The following is a 20,488-nucleotide window of genomic DNA, read 5'->3' on the forward strand; positions in this document are numbered from 1 at the left end:
TTGTTCTCTGCTCATTTCTTGTGAAATAATGAAGAATTATGCCTCTTTAGCCCAAATCTTTAATAGTAAAGTAAAAATTGTACAAACTGTATTTTCTGTAAATTGTGTCTTCCTATATTGTGGTGATACCAAATTGTTTATATGCTTTGACATGGACCTACTGTGGTCAGTCTCTGGCATGATTGTGTATGTGGACACAGACAAATGTCACAACACATGACATAAGACTGGAGACTAAATAGCTCTGGTAACAAGTCCTTTCTGGACTAACCTGTCTTTCCTTGCCATCATGCCTGATGTATCCAGGCTGAATCTTCTATTAGCAAGAGATTTAGCTTTACCTTTTTTTAAAGTTTGTGAAGGAAGAAGTGCATTCAGTGTACAGATGCCTCTTCTATTCAGGTCTTTGTGGTAGAAAGGAAATTGCTAAATGGCCTCCTGGTACTTTATCTGTTTGCACTCAGTTTATTCTAACATTGTCACTTTTTTATCACTATTTATCACCACTATGAATATACATTATTATCTGTGCATCACACATTCTCTTGCGCTTCCTGATGTTTCTCCTTTTTTACCCTATTCAAGCATAGAATTTTTTGTTATCATCAGGGCTCCACAGATAGAATGTGTGCTATATTTGAAAGATAAATCCCTTTGAGGCATATTTGTGATTGTGTGCTATAAAATAAAATACTTGATAAACAGTCCCTGAACATTTTGACTACTGTGAATACAACAATGTATTTTGCAGATCACAGTTGTCATAGCTGGCTCACTTTGACAATGGTTGGACAAGAAACAAATATTTTCTTTTTCTCCCTCTTTCCTTGTTAAGCAAAAACTCTGACTTGACAATGACTAAGTATATCACTCATAATATTGGGACTATTATGGTGTATATAACTATAATTGTTGTATATTTAATCATTTTATTCAAAATTTGTATTTGTCAAGCCTCTCATGTTCCTTCTTCCAGATGTTGCTATAACTTTTGATGTATATTTACCCAATACAAAATTGCCCCGAACCCCATGAGCCCTAAAACACAGCGGCTTAGCTTAAGTGAACACAATGTTCAGTATGGATAAGGCAGGTTCAAACTGAGTATTTCCTGGGTGAGGGTGAAGTAAAATATGTTAGGTCAGGTCAAAAGTTTGTTAAGATACTGGGGCTAGAGGATGCTTCATTTACTATAAATGCTCAGTATTTGACAAATTAGTACACTTCCAACCATCATTTCCACATTAAACTGGCAAAAGTGAAAAGGAAAAATGTATTTAAAAATGACAATTTTATGACTTACAATTTTACTCACGTAGCAGCACATTTTTTTCCTTTCCTGCCAAAAGACAAAATAAATTCTTGAGCATGATTTTATGTCTGAACAAAATTGGAAAAATCTTGATTCTCTGGCAAAGAGCACATTTTTTTCTTATTGTTAACAAAGCTGATTATTTCAATATTACATTCTATCCGAAATTGGCCATCTGATTATGTGCACCCTCTCCCAGCTCCATTTGAGAACCACCATTTTAAAGACTACATTTGTATGAAAATATTGAGGAAAAAGGTCATATTAGGCTTTTCTTTATGATTAGGTGTCTGTGATATGAAATTACAAAAATTAAAACAAATAGAAGAGATAATTTTCAAATGCATTCTTTTAATTATCTCTATTCTGTAATAACACACTGACAAATCCAATGTGTCCAAGGAATATTGACAAGTTCAGAATTTAACGTCTGTCTCTGCATGATTTTTTGAGTAGTCAACCTTTGTTCATCCTGATTTTTAAATTAAGCTGGTTTGCCATTGTTAATTTTCTGTTGACAGGATGGCGACCCTCTCTGTCACTTTAATCGTGTGACTGTGCAGCCATTGGCAGGAGAAGTTCTTAGGTTTTGCAACTAGAAACTCATTGCTCTACTCACATACTCTAACAGGAGCACTTCGTCTCATTCAGGCCATAGAGTAAGTTGGTTTTGAGGAGGATCACCTGTTTTACTTGCTTAGGTCTCAGTGAAACAAAGACTTGAAGAATAAGCAGAGCCTTCTTTGTGGCCCTGAACAAAATTTGCTCACATAGAGGTGCTATAAAATGCTGGCTGAACAAAATATTTTAACAGGACATCATAATTCAAAGCGTGTTGCACCAACTGGTTGATGAGCTTATTAAAGTGGTGGCTATTAATGACATTTCCATAAAACCAGTACTTTAGAAACATATCCAGCCAAAGTGTGCTTTCACTGCTGTGGCCTTAAAGTGCAGCATCTTTTACTTTTCTAACAACCATGTCATGCAACAACAACTGAGGCCTCAGTTCCCTGAGCAAGGTAAGAGACAGAGGCAGGCTCATCCATCACAGCAGAGAGGCGAGGTGCTCTGAATTGGCAGCTGTCTCCTCCGGTGCTTTAAAGACTGAGGAGCTTTGTTTGAAATTACAATGCAAAGCCAGCCTTGCTGCCAAGTTTTCAATGACACACAGATTTGTTACCCGCATATGCTGAAGTCTTTTTTTACTTCACTGCCTTTTTTTTAAAAATGGATATTGCTTGTGTGTTAAACGACTTCCTGAGAACTTTTACCAAATTAGTTTAACTAATGAGTAGGTATGTTGGGTAACAAAGGTAATATTTAAGTCAAGTCTAGCTTTGTTTACACAGCGTAATATGCCCAAATCGAAAATTTGCCTCAAGGCTTTTATAATCTGTGCTGCACCTTCTGGTTAGAAGTCTCTAAAAACCCTTTAATGTGGAAACTATAGGAGGAAAAGCAACTGATGTTTCAGTTTTACCATCACTATAACAAGTTACATCCAAATTAAAGCTGCATTAACATTTTTGTGTTTATTTTATTTTTATGTAACAGGCCAACTGATACAGTTCTCACTACATACAGTGCGTCCAAAAGCAATTAACAGCGCTCCAGTTCTTCCACATTTTGTCACGTTAAAGCCTTAAAGGCTGTCACGTGCCTTTTAATGAGTAGGGGTTTCCGTCCGGCCACTCTACCATACAGGCCTGATTGGTGAAGTGCTGCAGAGATGGGTGTTCTTCTGGAAGGTTCTCCTCCGTCCACAGAGAAGAGCTGGAGCTTTTTCGGAGTTACCATCCGGTTCTTGGTCACCTCTCTCTCGATCAATCAGTTTGGCCGGCCAGCCCACTCTTGGAAGAATCCTGGTGGTCACAAACCTTTTAGGATGATCGAGGCCACTGTGGGACATTCATTGCTGCAGAAATTTTGTTTGTGAGTTCTACAGACAATTCCTTTGGACCTCATGGGTTGGTTTGTGCTCTGACATGCACTGTTAACTGTGGGACCTTATATAGACAGATGTATGCTTTTCAAAATCATGTTCAATTAACGGAACTTCCCACAGGTGGAGTCCAATCAAGTTGTAGAAACATCTCAAAGGTGATCAGTAGAAACAAGTCATTGCAAAGGCCATGAATACTTGCATGTACATGTAATTTTTTGTTTTTTTTTATTTTTAATAAATTTGCAAAGATTTCAAACTAACCTCTTTTACATTGTCATTATGGTGTATTTTCCATCCATTAGAATTTAACCATTGGTGATGAGCCTTTCAGTTATGACATAATTATACATCTGGAATGAACCCACCCAAAACTTCAAACAGTCAAACTTATTCAAACAAAAAACAGTCAAGGAAAAGTTTCTACACAAAAGTATTGAATTTCAGTGTCAAGAGATCCTCAAAATTGAAGTCTGCTGTAGTACCAATTATCATCCACTACTTCACCTCTCTAAGAACAATAGCTGCAACATAAGCACTAACAACTACAGGAAGACATGTAGAAGCTGCTCCCTGGAGATGTTCACATCAATACCAGCCACCACCACATCCTGTAGAGGTGGTGTGAAACCAACATAGCAAAATCTACAATTGCAGATGGAAAGCATGGTGCAGCCAACTAAACAATTAGCAAACAAAAAGGCTTTAAGGCAAACAACCTGGGAGACAAAGTGTGTGGGCTGGAAGCCTTGTTGGAGCTAAGGACAATGATGAACAGCAGAAATTAGATGAGGCTATAAAGGTCTCAAAAGTCTCAAACCCCACACATCTTCAGCGAAGGATAAGAGAGAGTGTGTGCAAGGAAGAGCTGTTTAAGGCTGGTTTAATGACCTAAAATGACATCTCCAATAAATACCAGGAAAAGTTAAATGAGCTGACAAAGCAGTACGGCCAGACAGAAACTAACATCGTACAGCTCAGAAAAGAGAGAGTGACTCTCACAAAGAAGCTCACAGAGGCCACTTCCCAACTGTGTCATATTGGGAAGGATGTCTCAGAGAAAGACATGAGCTGGGAGAGCAGATGCAAACAGAGAGAGGAGGAGATAAAGTAACTCAAAGAGAAGACTAACAGGTTAAATGAGGAAAATAAAGAGATGAAGACAGGAGCACAGTGGACGAGGAAAAGAACAACCTCGAGGTGGAGAAAGCTAAACTTGAAGAGGAGAAGAATGAACTAGTAGCAGAGTGGAAAAAAATTGGTTGTGAAAAAGAAATGCATGGTGGACTACAAGAAACAGCTCCAGGATGAAAAGACATTAAAATAGGAGGAATGTTGACGGTAGCTTGAGGCTCTTTGTATGAAAAGACTCTTTTTATTCCTCCACAAGAACTAGGGGAACACCTTGGCTGCAGAGCTGGAGATACAAAGGTGCAAAAGAGAAAAAAAGAAGAAGCTAAAGGAGAAACTGGAGAGGGAAGATCAGTGAAAGATAAAAAGGAGAGGAAGAAAGGGCTCATGGATGCATTCAAAGAGGAAAAGGGACAACAGCAGTAAGGTGGAGGAAGTTGTTACTGAACAGCAGTAGCTTCCACCTTCTTCCCCCCTTCTCCTCTTCACCTTTCCTCAAATCTCCTATTCCCATCTCCTTATCTCCCCCTTCCTCTGTCCTCCCTTCCACCTTCTCTGCTACACCTGTTTACGATCCTCTCTCCTCAACATTACCTTCTCCTCAACATCTCTTGTTTTTTTGTCATCTGTCTATCATTTTCTGTGTCCCATAGTGTCAAATTGAGTTAGTATTAACATTTGTATTATCATTTTATCAGCTTGTCACTGACCTACACAGACTCTTGAAGTACTAATAAAAAATAAAGCAAAAAACACATTTGAAACATTTAAAAGTTCAAAAAACATTGGAAAACTGAACAGAAACTTTTTGGTTTTAAAATATAATTTATTATAATGTGGATTTATATAGTAATTCATGCATAGTGCTGATTTAAAAGTCAAATTCCTGTATTAGCATATGCAGTTAATCATTTTGTATGATTGTTTGGTTTTAATTATTATGGTTCCACGTTGAAAATAGTGCTGGGACTTCCACCTTATAGGTTTCCTAATGACCAGAGTGAGATTAATATTAATGTGTCCTGAGATGTGAGAACAGTTTCTAATTTAGGAGCTGGGCTTAAAAGTCATGTTCATCTGTCCAGGTCACAGAATGTCTTCAGACAATTTTAATGATTAATTTCTTCCTGAGACCATAGTCTGCATGCATTTCCAAAGCTATAGTGAAAGGCTCCTTTTTTATATGAGTAAATTCAGTTTTAAAAAGTGTTTTTTTTTGGGGGGGAAGTCAGAATTCTGTCTTGTTAGATATGAAAAACTAACCAGTGTTGTTCATGTAACTCTGTCACAAAACTAGACTCAGAGAAAGTGACTTCACAATGGGAGATTACACCAGCAGCAGTACAGTGAGTGAACCACTTAAACTGAGTGCCAACAAAGGATGAAGGAACAAAACCACATGTCCCATTTGTGGCCTCAGCTACATTATTATTTGATTTGTCAACATAGTGTTTCTTACCCAAACCTTAGATGGAAATTCAAAACGTCAGGTTTGTTCTTACTGTCTGCCTGCAAAGATACACTGTTTTTCCTGGACAAAACTAATATTTAAATTCAATATTTCTACAGATTGCACGAGTCAGTACTGTGGGCGGCACAGTGGATTTAATGTTACAATGAAGAACAGAGCAGCACAAGCTAAGGGAGCTTTTAGTTTTGCCCCAGGCAAAGGTTTAATGACTAACAGATAATTTGTGATATCACCAAAAAAAAAACTACTGATGAAGAATATGATATATGATATGAGATAACAAGAATCAGTTAGCAGATGCATGGTCTACAAATGGGACTAGCCTAGACCATGTTGTTTGGTTCACAGCTTCAATGTGCTCTACTGTGTGGTTTACTGTTGACAGGGAAATGTCAGAGGTATCCCCAATGGATCCAGATGCCTTAAAGAAGCTTTAAATCATTAAAGGGTATATGGAATATTTATGACTAATTAATTAACATGTAAAGAATGTTGGCTCTAGGTAAAAAGGACCTGTACTACAACAAGGTCTGACAGGGGAGTGAAGATAAGTGGTCCTGATAATCTATGTTTTTAGTTTTAGTTTTTGCCACTTGTCTAGTTCTTAACCTTTTTTTTATTTTTGTTAAGCAAGATGTTGAAGTTAAAGCACAAGTAGACTTCTTTTACTGTAGTACATACAAACACACACATTCCACACAGTGTCCGACTCCTTCTCTGTGCATTTTTAGTCTTCATTCATTCATAAGAAAAAAATACATTGCATGAAAAATATAATCATCCATTGATTATGAACCCCACATAAACATAATTACTTTTGAAATTTAGGTGCAAAGGAACATACAGTAGTTTGCTAGTTGGATTTGGAGCCACATTTTCTTGTTTTGAGATCCTTATGTTTATTATTATTGCAAAATAAAGCTAAAAAAAAAACAAAAATAAAACCAGCATTAACACAATTAAATCACTCTGTTGGACTGACTAGCAAACACCAGCACAGACTGGATCTTCAATATTTCATAGTCTCTTTGATTATTTGTGTTTTGTACAGTATTTCATGAAATTGGTGATACAGATTCAAAAAGTAGATCTCAGAACTGACAGCCAAAACAGTGGCTTTTCCCCACAAGCACTGCAAAATTCAGAGTGTTTGTATGCATGTTTGTGAATTATGGAGGAGTCCAACACAGCATATGGCTTAGTTTAGAAAGGGCCTTTTTGTTTGAAATGGCCAGACGGAGAGATGCAACCCTAAAAACAAAGCCAAGTCTTCTGTGGCAAACCACCAGGAAATGTGGGTCAGCACAAAAAAAAATACACATAGTTGAGAAATGCAGTAAGCACGTAAAAGTCATACTGGTCCATATAAAGTTTTCTATTCCTAACAACTTCAGTTTTATTTCCATTTTTAAACATCTTTCTAGTTAGTTCATTTATTTTAAAATTCTAGCCTCACTTTCCGTCTACGATTGGGAAAAATCTTCACGTGAAATCATCGTATCTGCGGCAGTAATTGCCCTGGCAATCAACAGATGTGCTTTAAAGTGCTAATGCAGAAGTGGAGGGGGTGATTGGTTGCATGAGGGATGAGAGCTTGGAGTCAGCACATCGAGCCTGATAACAAGCCCAGTGCAAAGTCAGTTAAAAGTCAATCAATGTTGTTAAGGGAAACTTTGATAACTTCAAATGAGTGGCAGGAGAGGCTCATTTTGCTTTTTTTGCAGCGAGAAGTGAAGCTTCTCTCGGATAATGATGTGTTGGCTCTGCAGCTGATCCGAAGTCAGGTCCAGTTTATTTTAAAAGGAGAGCAAATGAAAAAACGGCAAAGGGAGCACTTTGGCAGCTACTGAAGGCATGTAAAATAATATTCCCTCTGGTCAAAGTGCACAACCTTTTTACGACACCCTGGAGAGTTGGTCTTTTGTAGCTTTGGTATTACTTTCACCTTAAAAAATGTCATCCATCATCCATGCCATCCAGTCAAGGCTAAAGCTCAAACTGGGTTATTTATAGGCCATCCTACTTGAGCACTGATTGTGTCTAAACCAGTATTGATTCACAGCCAGGAGAAGACAACCCTTGCATAAGGATCAGCCAATGAAAAAAGGCACAACCATGTGTGTCTGTGTGTATACGCATCCATTTGTGGAGGTGATATTATACACTGCAAATATGCACACAGAATGTTGACATCCAGAGAATCTGCATCTGTTTTTGCCTCGATGTAATTTCTTCATACTTAAAACTCTACACTATATAAATCTATACACAGTCTCTCATGCTCAGATGAACTGCATTGTGGTTCATTAAGACTGGTGCCAGGGGAGAACAATGTGGCTGGAAGATGCAGGTGGGTAAAAGAGAAGAGCTTTTTAGAGCCAGAGCAGCAAGATGGATCAACTCACATGAGATTTGTATACAGTATGTACTGTACAGTTGTTAAATGACTTTTACTTAATGCACCAACCTCTACAGCCTGAATGAGAGAGCAGGGATGCAACAGTGAAATGCATCCCAATAAACTTCCATCGAGACTCTTTGTGCTACGTCCTATGAAAGCAAAAACTACCATAAACAGTTGAGATTGTTTTAATATAATATATCTACATTAAATAGGACCAATAATCATCATTTCATAAATCCCCTTTTATCCCTTGAGTATTTGGCATTTTCTGTATCACATTAAGGATGATAAACAAGAATTTAGATTTTGCAACAAAAGTGCCGTGATTGAAAATAAATCATTGAGCCTAGACCTCAGGTTAAATGAGCCACTAATAAAAGCATAAGAGGAAAACTTAAAGATGGTTTGACACAGTAAGCACAAACTCACAGTACCACACACTGGGGGTTACTGCTCTCCCCCTACTCTCATCTCTCCCTCCCTAAATAGGGGAAACAATTAGCATTATGACATGATTAATGTATCACGTTTGCTACTACCTTAAATCCATAGCCTGGAACAGATGATGAAACTTTAGAGCGGATGGTGCTAAAATTTTATTAACCGATGTTTGTGAGGAGGTGTATAATTTACTGGATAATTAATTTACAGAGAGCCAAAGAGACAAGATGGAAAAGTTCAACCATAATCAACTCCGACAGCAGCAACAAACTGTGCTGCATGGTTACAAGAGCCATCTGCTGCCACTTTCTACCTCCTACATGTCAACAGTGAGCAAAAGAACACGTGCCCATGAAATGTTACAGCAGGTGGCGACTTAGATTTTGCATTGTAGCAACTGTAGCATGTTGCTATAAACTATGATGAGTGAAGCTAAATTAATGGGTTGCTTTGCAACATCCAAACTTAAGCACTGATTCTGTTTGCACATTTATAGGATGGTGTCTGTAAAAATGTCAAACATTCAAAAAGGACCCGGTCAATTACCGGGTTGAGTGCAATTTCCAATGTTTCACTCCCTGGCCTCCCACTTGTACTGCTTGACTGTTTGACTACTTTGACTGGCTCACTGTATACCCAACCTTTAAACAACTGGAAACGTCAAGAGGTCAGCTTTGTAAATGCAAACTTATGGTCCTAGACTCATACCATAAACATAAACAAAAGTTTAACTTATTGAAAAATGTGAAACCCATGTGATTCTGTCTCATAATTCAGGTAATCTTCCCTGTGAGCAAAGGGATATGTTTGTACACATAGAACTCTAACTTGTAGAATCTTAAAATAATTTTTAATCAACAACCATATTTTCTTAAATTCCTTAAATTTTGCATTGTAGTAACCGGGACCTTCCAGCACTAATCACATACTGTAGGCCCTTCATCTACATGACTACATGTTTAGTGGCTAAAAAATAACAAAAACACAAACAGCCAAAAATCGTCAACTGTATTACATCACAATAATAAGTCATTAGTCTTACCTGTTGGTCCATAGCAAGTTTGGATTGTTTGATGATGTGTTTGTTTGGTACAAGCTGTGGCGTGAAGCAGTATGGAGCAGTCTTAGAGGAACAAACCTTTTTCTCTAGCATTTAGACTTGAGGAAAACAGGAAGCCAATTTCCCTTCAAAACAACAAGGGAAAGACATGCAGAGCTGTCTAAGTACAAACCTAACTGGTTAGGAGTTTCTTTTTCTTTTTCTTTTTCTTTTTCTTATTCTTATTCTTATTCTTATTCTTATTCTTATTCTTATTCTTATTCTTATTCTTATTCTTATTCTTTTTCTTATTCTTATTTCTTTTCTTTTTCTTTTTCTTTTTCTTTTTCTTTTTCTTTTTCTTTTTCTTTTTCTTTTTCTTTTTCTTTTTCTTTTTTTTTCTTTTTCTTTTTCTTTTTCTTTTCTTTTTCTTCATCTTCATCTTCTTCTTCATCTTCTTCTTCTTCTTTGATTGTTATTGGTAGTTGGCAACCAGATTAGAGGTGCCCCCACCTACTGGATTGAAGTGGCTCAATAAAATGCAGTGAAAAAAACAACAAACAACAAACAACAACAACAACCACAAAAACAAAACTATATTTTCTTTACTAAGCATTTCATCAAAACGCTAAATAAATTCCATAATCTTCTTAACAGATTCCCTTATATAGCTTCCAGTTTTTCTGTTTTTAGTGCCATAACTATGTGTTTTTGTTTTTCATTGTTGTTCATCACACTCTGTCAATACATGCGTGTCTTGTGGATTGCAGCATGTGCACAGCTCAGTTGTGTGTTTAACCGGTGAGAATAAACTGGCCAATCAGGCGATGAGTCTATAGAAGTCACCTGAAAAGGTAACAAATACAGATGTATTAAAATCTCATGTATATTTACCTGCATGTTTCATCCCAAAACAACATAAACATGGTTCTGTGGAATATTTCACAATACGCATAAAATAAACTGTAGTGCAGTTTAGAGTTTTTGCTGTTGTTGTTGTTGTTGTTGTTGTTTGATAAATGTCTTCAGATGATTTCCAGCTGGGAGGATAATAAATCTTGCTTGATAATATTGTTGACATGAAGCAGGAAATAAACAAATCTCCGAAAGGGTAATGGCATTTTAAACAACAGCAGTGTAGAAACAGTATTGTTTTCTGTCCAGGACAAGTTTAATCAGAATTTTTATTTTCACATGTGTTATGTATTGTGTGTGTGTGTGTGTGTGTGTGTATATATATATATATATATATATTTATTTCATTATTTTGTGCAAGTCAGTGACACAGAAGTGTAAGATTTATATCAGGGGTTATACGAGGGGCCATTTATTTAGACAAGAAAGTTGTGGTTGGACTGATCAAATTTTTATATGTCTTGTAAATCACTGCTACAACCAACCAAGTATATGACTGACATAGTGAAACACTAAAGGATAGTTTAAGTCATTTTCGAAATTTATTTTTAACAATACCCATAAACACACAATGCATTTTCATTGGCTGGAAACCTTGCAGGTGCATTGCACACTTATGGGGACTTCAGACTGATCCTGAACCTGCTGCAACATTAAAAAAAAACACCAGAGTCATCGTTGATTGAATAAAGATATATGTCACCCAGAGGAGCGGTGTTTCTGGCTAATGAGTTTTTAATAGTTTTTGGACAACAAAAGAGGTCTATCGACTAAATAGCTAATCCAAGCTCCCAGCTCACAAATATATACGGTAAGTAGAGAAAATGCACTGTGTGTTTCAGTATCTGTATGGTCATATTTAAAATCAGGCTTAATTTAGACCAAAATAATCCTTTAAATTGTAGAGGGACTACTGAGTGGGCATACTAGGCACATGCACTGGGGGCCCAAAGGCTTTTTTTTTTCAGTTTGTGGGTCTTTTACACGCCTGTGTCCAATGGCCAATTGTTTTCTGATCTGTTCATGCACTAATTCACTTCATTGAAGTGCTTTTTGTTGCTCTGAAATACTGCTTTCAGTATCAGGGCTCCAGCACAGCTAGAAGCTCACATATCAGACACAATATGACCTTATAGCAGGAAGCAAAACCTCTCTCCAATAGATTTATGATAAAGCTCAATGAAGTCCAGGCTGTGTGCCTCCCTCTCTCCTCGTCCTTCACTTCTCTTTTCAGTCAGACTCTCCAGACTGCACCTTACGGCTGTCTTGAGGCCATCATGCAGCTCGGGTCCTATCTGTGGCCTTACCTGATCATATGTCTCAGATAAGTTTAAAATGTTGTCATAATGAATATCCACCTTGTTGCTCTATTCTGATACGTAACATCTAGGCTACTGCCTGTATGATTGAAGAAGGGATCCCTCCTCTGTCGCTCTTCTTGAGTTTTTTTCCTTTTAGTTCTCCTGTTAATGTGTTTTTGTGTTTGTACTTCTGAATATTAATTGTGTCTTAATATATAGTTTTGCATGTTTGTTTTCCTGACAAGGCCAAGATGAATGTTGACATGAAATTAAAGGTGCCCTCACCCCTTTTTCCTTTAATTTGCATACTGGAAATAGGTGGCTATTAAACATCAAGTGAATGTCATATCAAATGGCTTCTCCAGTACCTTCTGTGCTGCTGGCCTTACCAAACCTCAGTGGTAAATTCTCATACAACAGCTATGTAAGTGCAGGAAAATACTTTATTTTAAAAAGTCCAGAAATATGACAGTTCAAACCCTCATTGGTGTATTGCAATTAAAAGCACTTTTTCTTTGCTGCATGTACAGAAAAGCTGTTTAATTAAACTCGGAGACCTGGATGTGTGTTTTTGTTGCACTCATTAACCAGGATAATCAGTCAACTCTTATTTCTGTCAGAAACCTCCTACTTCTGATCAGCTGCTTTCTGAAGCCCCACTTTCTGGAAGAACCACAGACAAGCATCTCTCAGAAGACAACACAGACGCAGGATAATTAGAAGCTAATTAGTTGAAACTGCTGGACTGAAAATGTCAACAGCATGTTTAACCACCACATCAGACCACTCTTCCAAAAACAACACAAAGACCAAAAAGAGGAAGAGCTCGAACTGAACGAGGGACAGTGAGAATCAAATGACAACCTTTTCTCCCTTGTGCTTCTCTGGTCTCACACATTTTCGGCTGTTTTACGCATCAGCTTGAATCTCATCTGCTTCCCCTCCCCTTTCGACCTGCGTGGAGGTTAGAAAAATTAATGACCAGCTAAATTTATGAGGGAAAGTTATGAATAATGTTTACGTATTAATCATTCATGGTGGCCAGCCAAGCACATACACTACTGCTCCCCTGGAAATTACAGGCTCACCTCCACAACATAAATTATACATCAGATTTCAGTCAGCTTTCGCAGCACAGCAGGCCAGAGCCAAATTCTCCCTTCAAAATATGGATGCATGTAAAGTCTAGCTTCTCTGAGCCACGGGGAGTGTACAGCATTCATATGTCACTGACACGTAGTGACGTAGAAACGGCCGTGTGTACAATATGTACAATGTACAATATGGAAACAGCTTACACGAGATATTTTTCTGCCGCTTTTCTGCAGTGGTTAGTGCCGCTGCTTCATGGCCATAAGGTTGCAGGTTTAAGTCCCTGGCCAACTGTGGCCTCACTGTGTGGAGTTTGCATGTTCTTTCCAAGCTTGCACTGGTTTAGTCCTACAGTCCAGGACATGCATGTTAGGTTAGATTAGTGAATCTAAATTGGCTGTAGAGGTGAATGATTGTCTGTGTGTTGGCCCTAATATGGACTGGTGACCTGTCCTGGACGTACCCTGGCTCCAGGATAGGATAAGTGGTTACAGATAATGCATGGGTGGAATTAGTGGAACTACTAAAGCAGGTTTTATCTGTTACTTTTGGTGTATCTGAGGATAAACATGTTGGAAGTGATGTTTCATTCGTTTTTCACTCGTTCAATTATCTGCACTTTCCAGAGGCTCTGTCAGCTTTCATTGTGATTGTTGTTTACAGCCGTGTTTCTGTTCTGAGACTCTACAGTCGGCTGCTGCGGGGTGAAACTAATTCTTATTGACCTTCAGACTTACAGTATCCAATTTCATGTTTCCACAGTTATCAAACACAAAATCATCTCTGTGTATGTGCTGCTATACTGTATGTAAATACTGTGTTTTGACAGGAGGCAGAACATTCTGTAAGAATGGGAAAGAAGAAAAGTGTTACCATTTGATTTTTAATTAATATAACTTGTGAATCAAAAAAACATGCTCATTTCAACGGTTTTCTACGGTTGTTACAGACCTTGTGTTAGATACTAGCTGAAGTGTGCAGACATTTTCATGTTATAATAGAAACATGCTCAAACACATATCCTAATGTGGAAAGGTGCCATCAAAGCATCCTGTGACACAGTGTCACTGGACAGCAATAGAAAATGTGCAGAGAACTTTGCTTTTAAAACTTTATTAGTTTACTGTTAAACTATAACTATGGCTACCTGAAGGGCTGTGCAGAGGGTAAAGGGTAAGGAGTGAAGCAAAGCTGTTTTAGAGAAGGAAAAAGGAGAAATAGACACGCAGAGAGGACTGATTCCCAGCCTCAGGCTCTAGCTTAAGTTCCACATTGCAGCAGGAAAATGGGCCAAGAGTGAAACAAAACAGAAGTCACTCAAAGAAAACAGTGCTAAATAGATTTCCCATGTGGAGTCCTCTTGTGGCCTAAAATATATTTGGCTTACTACCCAGATAAATTATGAATACATATTATTACCTCAACAATAGAGACTTAACTTGACAAATATGCCTCCAAACAAGTTTTTTTGTTTGGTTGTTTTCTTATTTGTCTAAATTATTGTTGCTCAGATTTGTTTAAACATATGAACAAGTGCAAATAAAATGTGTAGAAATTTAATTTTCATGGTTGGGCGTGAAAGTTGCTAAACAAGAAAAGGGTTGCATTCAATTCCTCATACTACTAACAATTGTTAGGCCCTGTTGCCTCCTGTCCAAATCGGTTAAACACCAAAGAGTTAGAGAATTTTGGTTGTTACTTTACAAAGATGGCAACTAGATTGACTCTGATTTTAACAATAAAGCATCTGAATTGTTACCTGGGGGGCTTGTGGGAGAGAGAAGAGTCAAAAGGACAAAAAAAGGACTGGCTGTGTCGAAAATCATTGGTCCAGTGCAACACATGCAGCAGGAAGCCAGCACAATAATTAGTTTCACAGGAGCAGTGTGTTTAAGAATGATAAGCTTTGCTTTGGGTGAAGAGGAGTCAGCAGATGAGTGTAGCTGCTTGTTATCTGTGCAGAGCAGAAGGAAAAGAGCTCACTGCTGTAATAACTTTGAGAAACAGAGGTGAGAGAAGAGGAGGGATGCTCCATATGGCCTTTTATGATAGATCGGGATCAGTCCATTGTCCCCCCAGAGCTGCTTTAAATTTGGATCAGTACATTTGTAATGATTCAAAAGTCTATATATGTTAATGATGAGAGGACTGCATTCCCTTGTTGGCCTTTGTGTTGGCAATTATGCTTCAATAAATAACAACTTTCAATGTCTGCTGCATTACCGCAGGAATACATGCACATGGTAGAGCCCCAGAGAAAGCAGAGGACTGACAGTGTTGGTCCTGGTGCTCAGACAAGTTCACAAGAGTCATCGATACACGCCACAATCATTATTCATGGTGTGTTGCAACTGCAGAGCTGCTCATGGTGCAGTGCATGTCAGGATGCGCTTGTCAAGTGAGCCTGACCACCGTATGATGTGAGGAAGAGGAACAAAAGACTAAATGGAGCTCAAACGTTGATCTGAGCTCCAGACACAGAGACAAAAATGAGACTATGAGTCTATTTATTTTATTGATTTATTTTGAATATAAAAGAATGTGACACTATTGGATGAAAAGCAATTTCCGGTGGAATCTAGAGTTCATACACTCAACTTAATATGTTGTAGTTTAGCAATAAATACATTTTTCCTGAAGAATATTATTTCGATAGACTTTGTGCTTGACCAGCAGCTTTATAGTATCTTCTCTCTTCACTTCCTGTTGGAGGACAGAGTTTTGGTTTTGTGTGTCTCAGCAGCCCACAGTTCATAAACTGTAACCTCTTGAAGAAGAAAACGTTCGGTGCACATCGACATAAAATCTGTTCTGTTAACCCGTCTATATCAGGGCCAACACAGAGAGACATACACTGACAGACAACCGTTCACACTCACATAATCAATTGACCAATCACCAGTCACCAATTATCAAAGATGCCTTTGGACTGTGGGACAAAACCAGAGTACCATGAGAAAACACTCGAACCTTCAACCTTCCAGCTGTGAGGCAATAGTGCTAACCACTCCACCACCATGCTGCCTAATCTCAATCAAATATTCAACTGATATTTTGAATGAGAGATGTAGTGAAGCTTAGCTCACTAAATATTACAAACCATACAGTTACCGACACACATCTCCGCTGTCAGTGTGTAGGTGTTTGTAGAATGGAAGTAAAACATAAGAATGTAAAGCATGTCTGCATCTGCCACACAATTTTCTCTACGGTTGATATCATCTGAACATCTTCAATCTTTCGCAGAATAAATCTGTAAATAAATAAATAAATGACAAGAGATGACAATGCTGACGGCTGTGACTTTTTCATGTAAAGTCTGCCATTTGGTCCTTTGTTGTCTGGACAAGCCTGTCGAGCAGGGCTCAAGAGGTTTGATCTGAAGTCTTTTCTTCAGAGTCATTCACCTTGTCAGAGCTATTCTTCTCACTGGCAGAAGGCGAAAGAGCACTCGGCAGGTGTTAGTGGGCTACACATTCCTCCCGTGTGTTCACAGAGACCACAAAAGGCAAACAGGCTGGTGTTTTCAGGAATGTATGGAGTGTGAAATTTAGAAAATATTTATTGATTTTTTACACTAATTTGATTCAGATGGAACATTTGATCATTCATTTGGGTCATATCCCATTCTAAAGCCTGTCTTACACTATTAAGACATCATGCAAGTGTAAGTCAAAGAAAATAATCCTCATTAGAAATAAGTTATTAGAAATAATCCTGAGAGGAATAAAAAACAAGCTATGATTTAAATGACAATTATGTTCATAAACCACATTCCTCACTCTTTTTTGTTAAAAGTTAAAAAATGAACATTTCAGCTACAACGGTTATTGTCATTATGTTGCTTTCCTCTAAAAAGGGTTATAACTTATTCTGACACTGATCATGATACATTACATCCTCTGTAAATGTTTCAGCATGCAGCAGCATGATACTTCAACAATGAAAAAGGAAGCCTGGAATCAAAGAAAAGCTCAAATGGACTTCAACTGAAGGACATGTAAATCATTCAAAGCAGAAGCAATAACTTTCTTAAACCAGGGAGACTCTTTCCGAGCAGGTAGAAGCTGGTACAGTACCAGAGCGGATGAAAGTTGTGGACCTAAGGAAACTTCACTGCTGTTAATAACTCATCAACACCACGGCCACCATGTGCAGTAGCAGTTAATTTAACATCCACTCTTAATTGTGTTCATTTATCACTGGCTCCAATGCTGTTTAATTTATTTGGAAACCTTTTTTTTTTTCCTTTGACTTAGTGCAGCATTTCTTCACCTACTGGCAGCATGCATACTGTCTGTGTGTAAGACACACTGTCTCTCTGCTGAACGGCAGACACCATCTGCACTCCTCCCTCACAGAATAAGCAGCAACATCCTTGGAGCTGCTTCCAGATATGACATGGTGTGATTGGAAAGAGTTCCGTGATGGTGCGAGCTTTTATCCATGTCCATGTTAGTGTTGCCCACTGACAGCAGAGTGGCAGCTGATGTCACTTCTCCTGCCACTCATGCGTACAGTACAGTACAGTACTGTGTGTTATGTCAACATTAATGGATCTGCATTAAACCATGTGAACACTGCTCTATTTTTTGATTGATTCCCCACTTTGGTTCACCTTTGATCCTCTAATAATTAATTTAGTGCTACCAACGGGTTTTTCCAGAGAACTATCTCGATATCTACCAGATGGATTGGCAAAAACTCTCTCTTAGATCTCCAATACCTTTACGACAAAACAAAATAAATAAAAAAATTAGCAAATATCATTAGCCTTCAGGCTTAGCTAAAGGGTGGGGTAGGGATGGTTGTGAGACAACAGTTAAATCTTACAATAAGAAAAGGTAAACCATATATCTTAATTCAAATAGGTCAAATAAAAATGAATGGCACTGCTGCCATATGAATACATTTTAATGGATTATTAAACTGACTGAGTAAACATTGTTAATAATCTCTCAGTCCTGAAAAATACCGAAGTGTGTCTTTCTCTTTTCTACTTTGATTAGAGCTACATTTAACATGGACGGATCATTTTTGAAACCATAAATATGTGTTATTTCCCTAATGTTTGGATTTTACTCTCCTCCTCTTGTCATTGATTGGAAATGTTTTTTTCCAACTTTTTCTTGGTGACATGGAGTTTTCTTTATAATAAAGTGCTATTTGTGTTGATGTGTTAGTAATTGTATTCCTAATCAATACACTGAGAATAAGAATAATTAATGTTTACTTTATGATCTCCAGTCATGTCCCTGCTTGTTTCTCTGTTGCCATGTGCTCCCACCCCATCTCCATCCTGCTCTGAAAATGAAAAGCATCAATGAGTCCATTCTACTACTAAACCTTTTAGCTGGAAGGGAAGTCTTATTCCTAATGTTCAAGGTTGGCAAACGTTTGACATCGATAACAGCTTAGTTTGGGTTATAAAGCCCATTGGTCCTCATGGTTTGGCACTTTGTAAGATTGTAAACACAGTAGAATAACTTACAAAAAAGCCACAATAAAATGTGCTGTTTGAATACCTCTAAAATGTTGAGGGAAAAGCTTTAATACAGGCCTGTTCACATTTATATGTTTAATTCAGAGAAAAATCCAGTTCCCAGGCTTCTCAGTTCACCAATCTTAATTAACAGAGGGGAGATAACAAGGAGCAAGTTGCAAATGTGGCCTCGAAGTGGTGACTCATACATAATATGCATTTGAATAATTCCCTTTTTACAAAAATTACATATTTCAGCTTTCAGTCTTTGTACTGCCAACCCTTCATTAGCCTCGTCATACTAATGAAAATGCAGCTCTACAGTAGGAGGGTTTTATAACTTTGACGCTGAACAAGTGGGTGCATTGCATCCGTCCATCCATAACTTTTCTTACGTATCTGGAGTCGGTCACAGTGGCATCAGGTTAAGTAGGGTCATCTAGTGCTCTCTCTCCTCAGGGAATTTTCCACCTCCTCTGGTGGGATTCAGAGGCATTTCAAGGCTAAACAAGCTACACAATCTTTCCAGCAGGACTGTAATATGTAACACCTCTCTCCAGTAACTATTAATAGTTTCACTTTACAACCAAACACATTTAATGACCATTCTAACCCCGCTCCTGTACCAAATTCAGTTCATCTTATTACACACTTTACACTTGACCTTTTTCAATTCTGTACCTGCAAATTCGGCCTGACTGGGAGTACAGACAAAGCTGCTACTATAATTTCTACAACTTAATAAAAAGGTAGCAAGAGTGACATCTCCCTAGGGGGAAAGAGGATTTTCCACTGAATTAAAAATGCATTCACTATGAGAATCACAGAGACATAGAACTGCCATTGCCACGTTAAAGTAGCTGGCAAACAAAGACTTTAATGGTTTACAAGGTAATTATCCATGATACTTGATGGTTGGAGACTTTTTAAATCATGTCACAGTGACATGCACATATACATAGAATTTAAAGACAAAATCTGTGATTTTCCTCAATAAGTAAATATTTACATGCAAGTTACAAACCTTTAGCAACGCCAATAGGTGGGACACAAGCATAGGAAGAAGTAACTTTTACACAGGAGGCTGCAGCTTGTTTGTGATTTTAGTTCAGATTTAGTTTTTGACCATATCGTCTCCCAACTCATGTATTTTTGTAACCATGCAGAAAAGTTTCTTAACTTTGACAGTTATTTCCTGTAAAGTACATCCTGTTTAAGTCAATATAACCCTAAAACTGTTAGATTTTTAATAGTTATATGAGGAAAAAACAAAGAATTTTCAAAGGCAATAAAGTAATTTCAGCATCAATTTGATTTAGCCCAAGTCTAACAGGACAGAACTGTAGTGCATCACCTACACACTGAGTAATTATTGCTTCACTGCATAATGGCCATTAAGGGACAACAAAAATCAGTCCATGTGCTGCTATAGGCTTCATAATAGCTTGAGCTGAAACAGGCAGCTATGGAAGAATGATTAACTTTTTCTACACGTATTTGGGCATAGAGTGAAATCACAAAGTGCAACCCTGAATATCTAATATAACAAACTTGCAGGGACACAAATAATTACAACAAACACTTGCAGCTGACAGATGAAGCCATATTGGTCGTTTTAAACAGTTGCACAAAGGTGATTATGAGAGTATGTGCATGTGTCAAAATATGTATAATGCATCACCGTCTGAAGGCTCTCCGTGGATGGTGTGTATGGCTCACCAGAGGCTGGAATTGCCAACCAGGGCAATGCAAAACAACATCAAACATCACTGAGCATATTCAATGGTGAATGACTCATAAGGAAATGAAATTAACCGGGCTAATATAAACGAGTGGAGGAGCAGAGACGCAACGCTAAAATCTTCCGGCACCATTTTTCAAATCAGAGCCGTAAGGGATGAAAATCACCTCAGATGTCACAGAGTGGGCTGAGTGTCAGCAGGGGGTCCTGTCCT

The sequence above is a fragment of the Channa argus genome, chromosome 22, assembly GCF_033026475.1.
Source record: "Channa argus isolate prfri chromosome 22, Channa argus male v1.0, whole genome shotgun sequence".
NCBI classification, from domain to species: domain Eukaryota; kingdom Metazoa; phylum Chordata; class Actinopteri; order Anabantiformes; family Channidae; genus Channa; species Channa argus.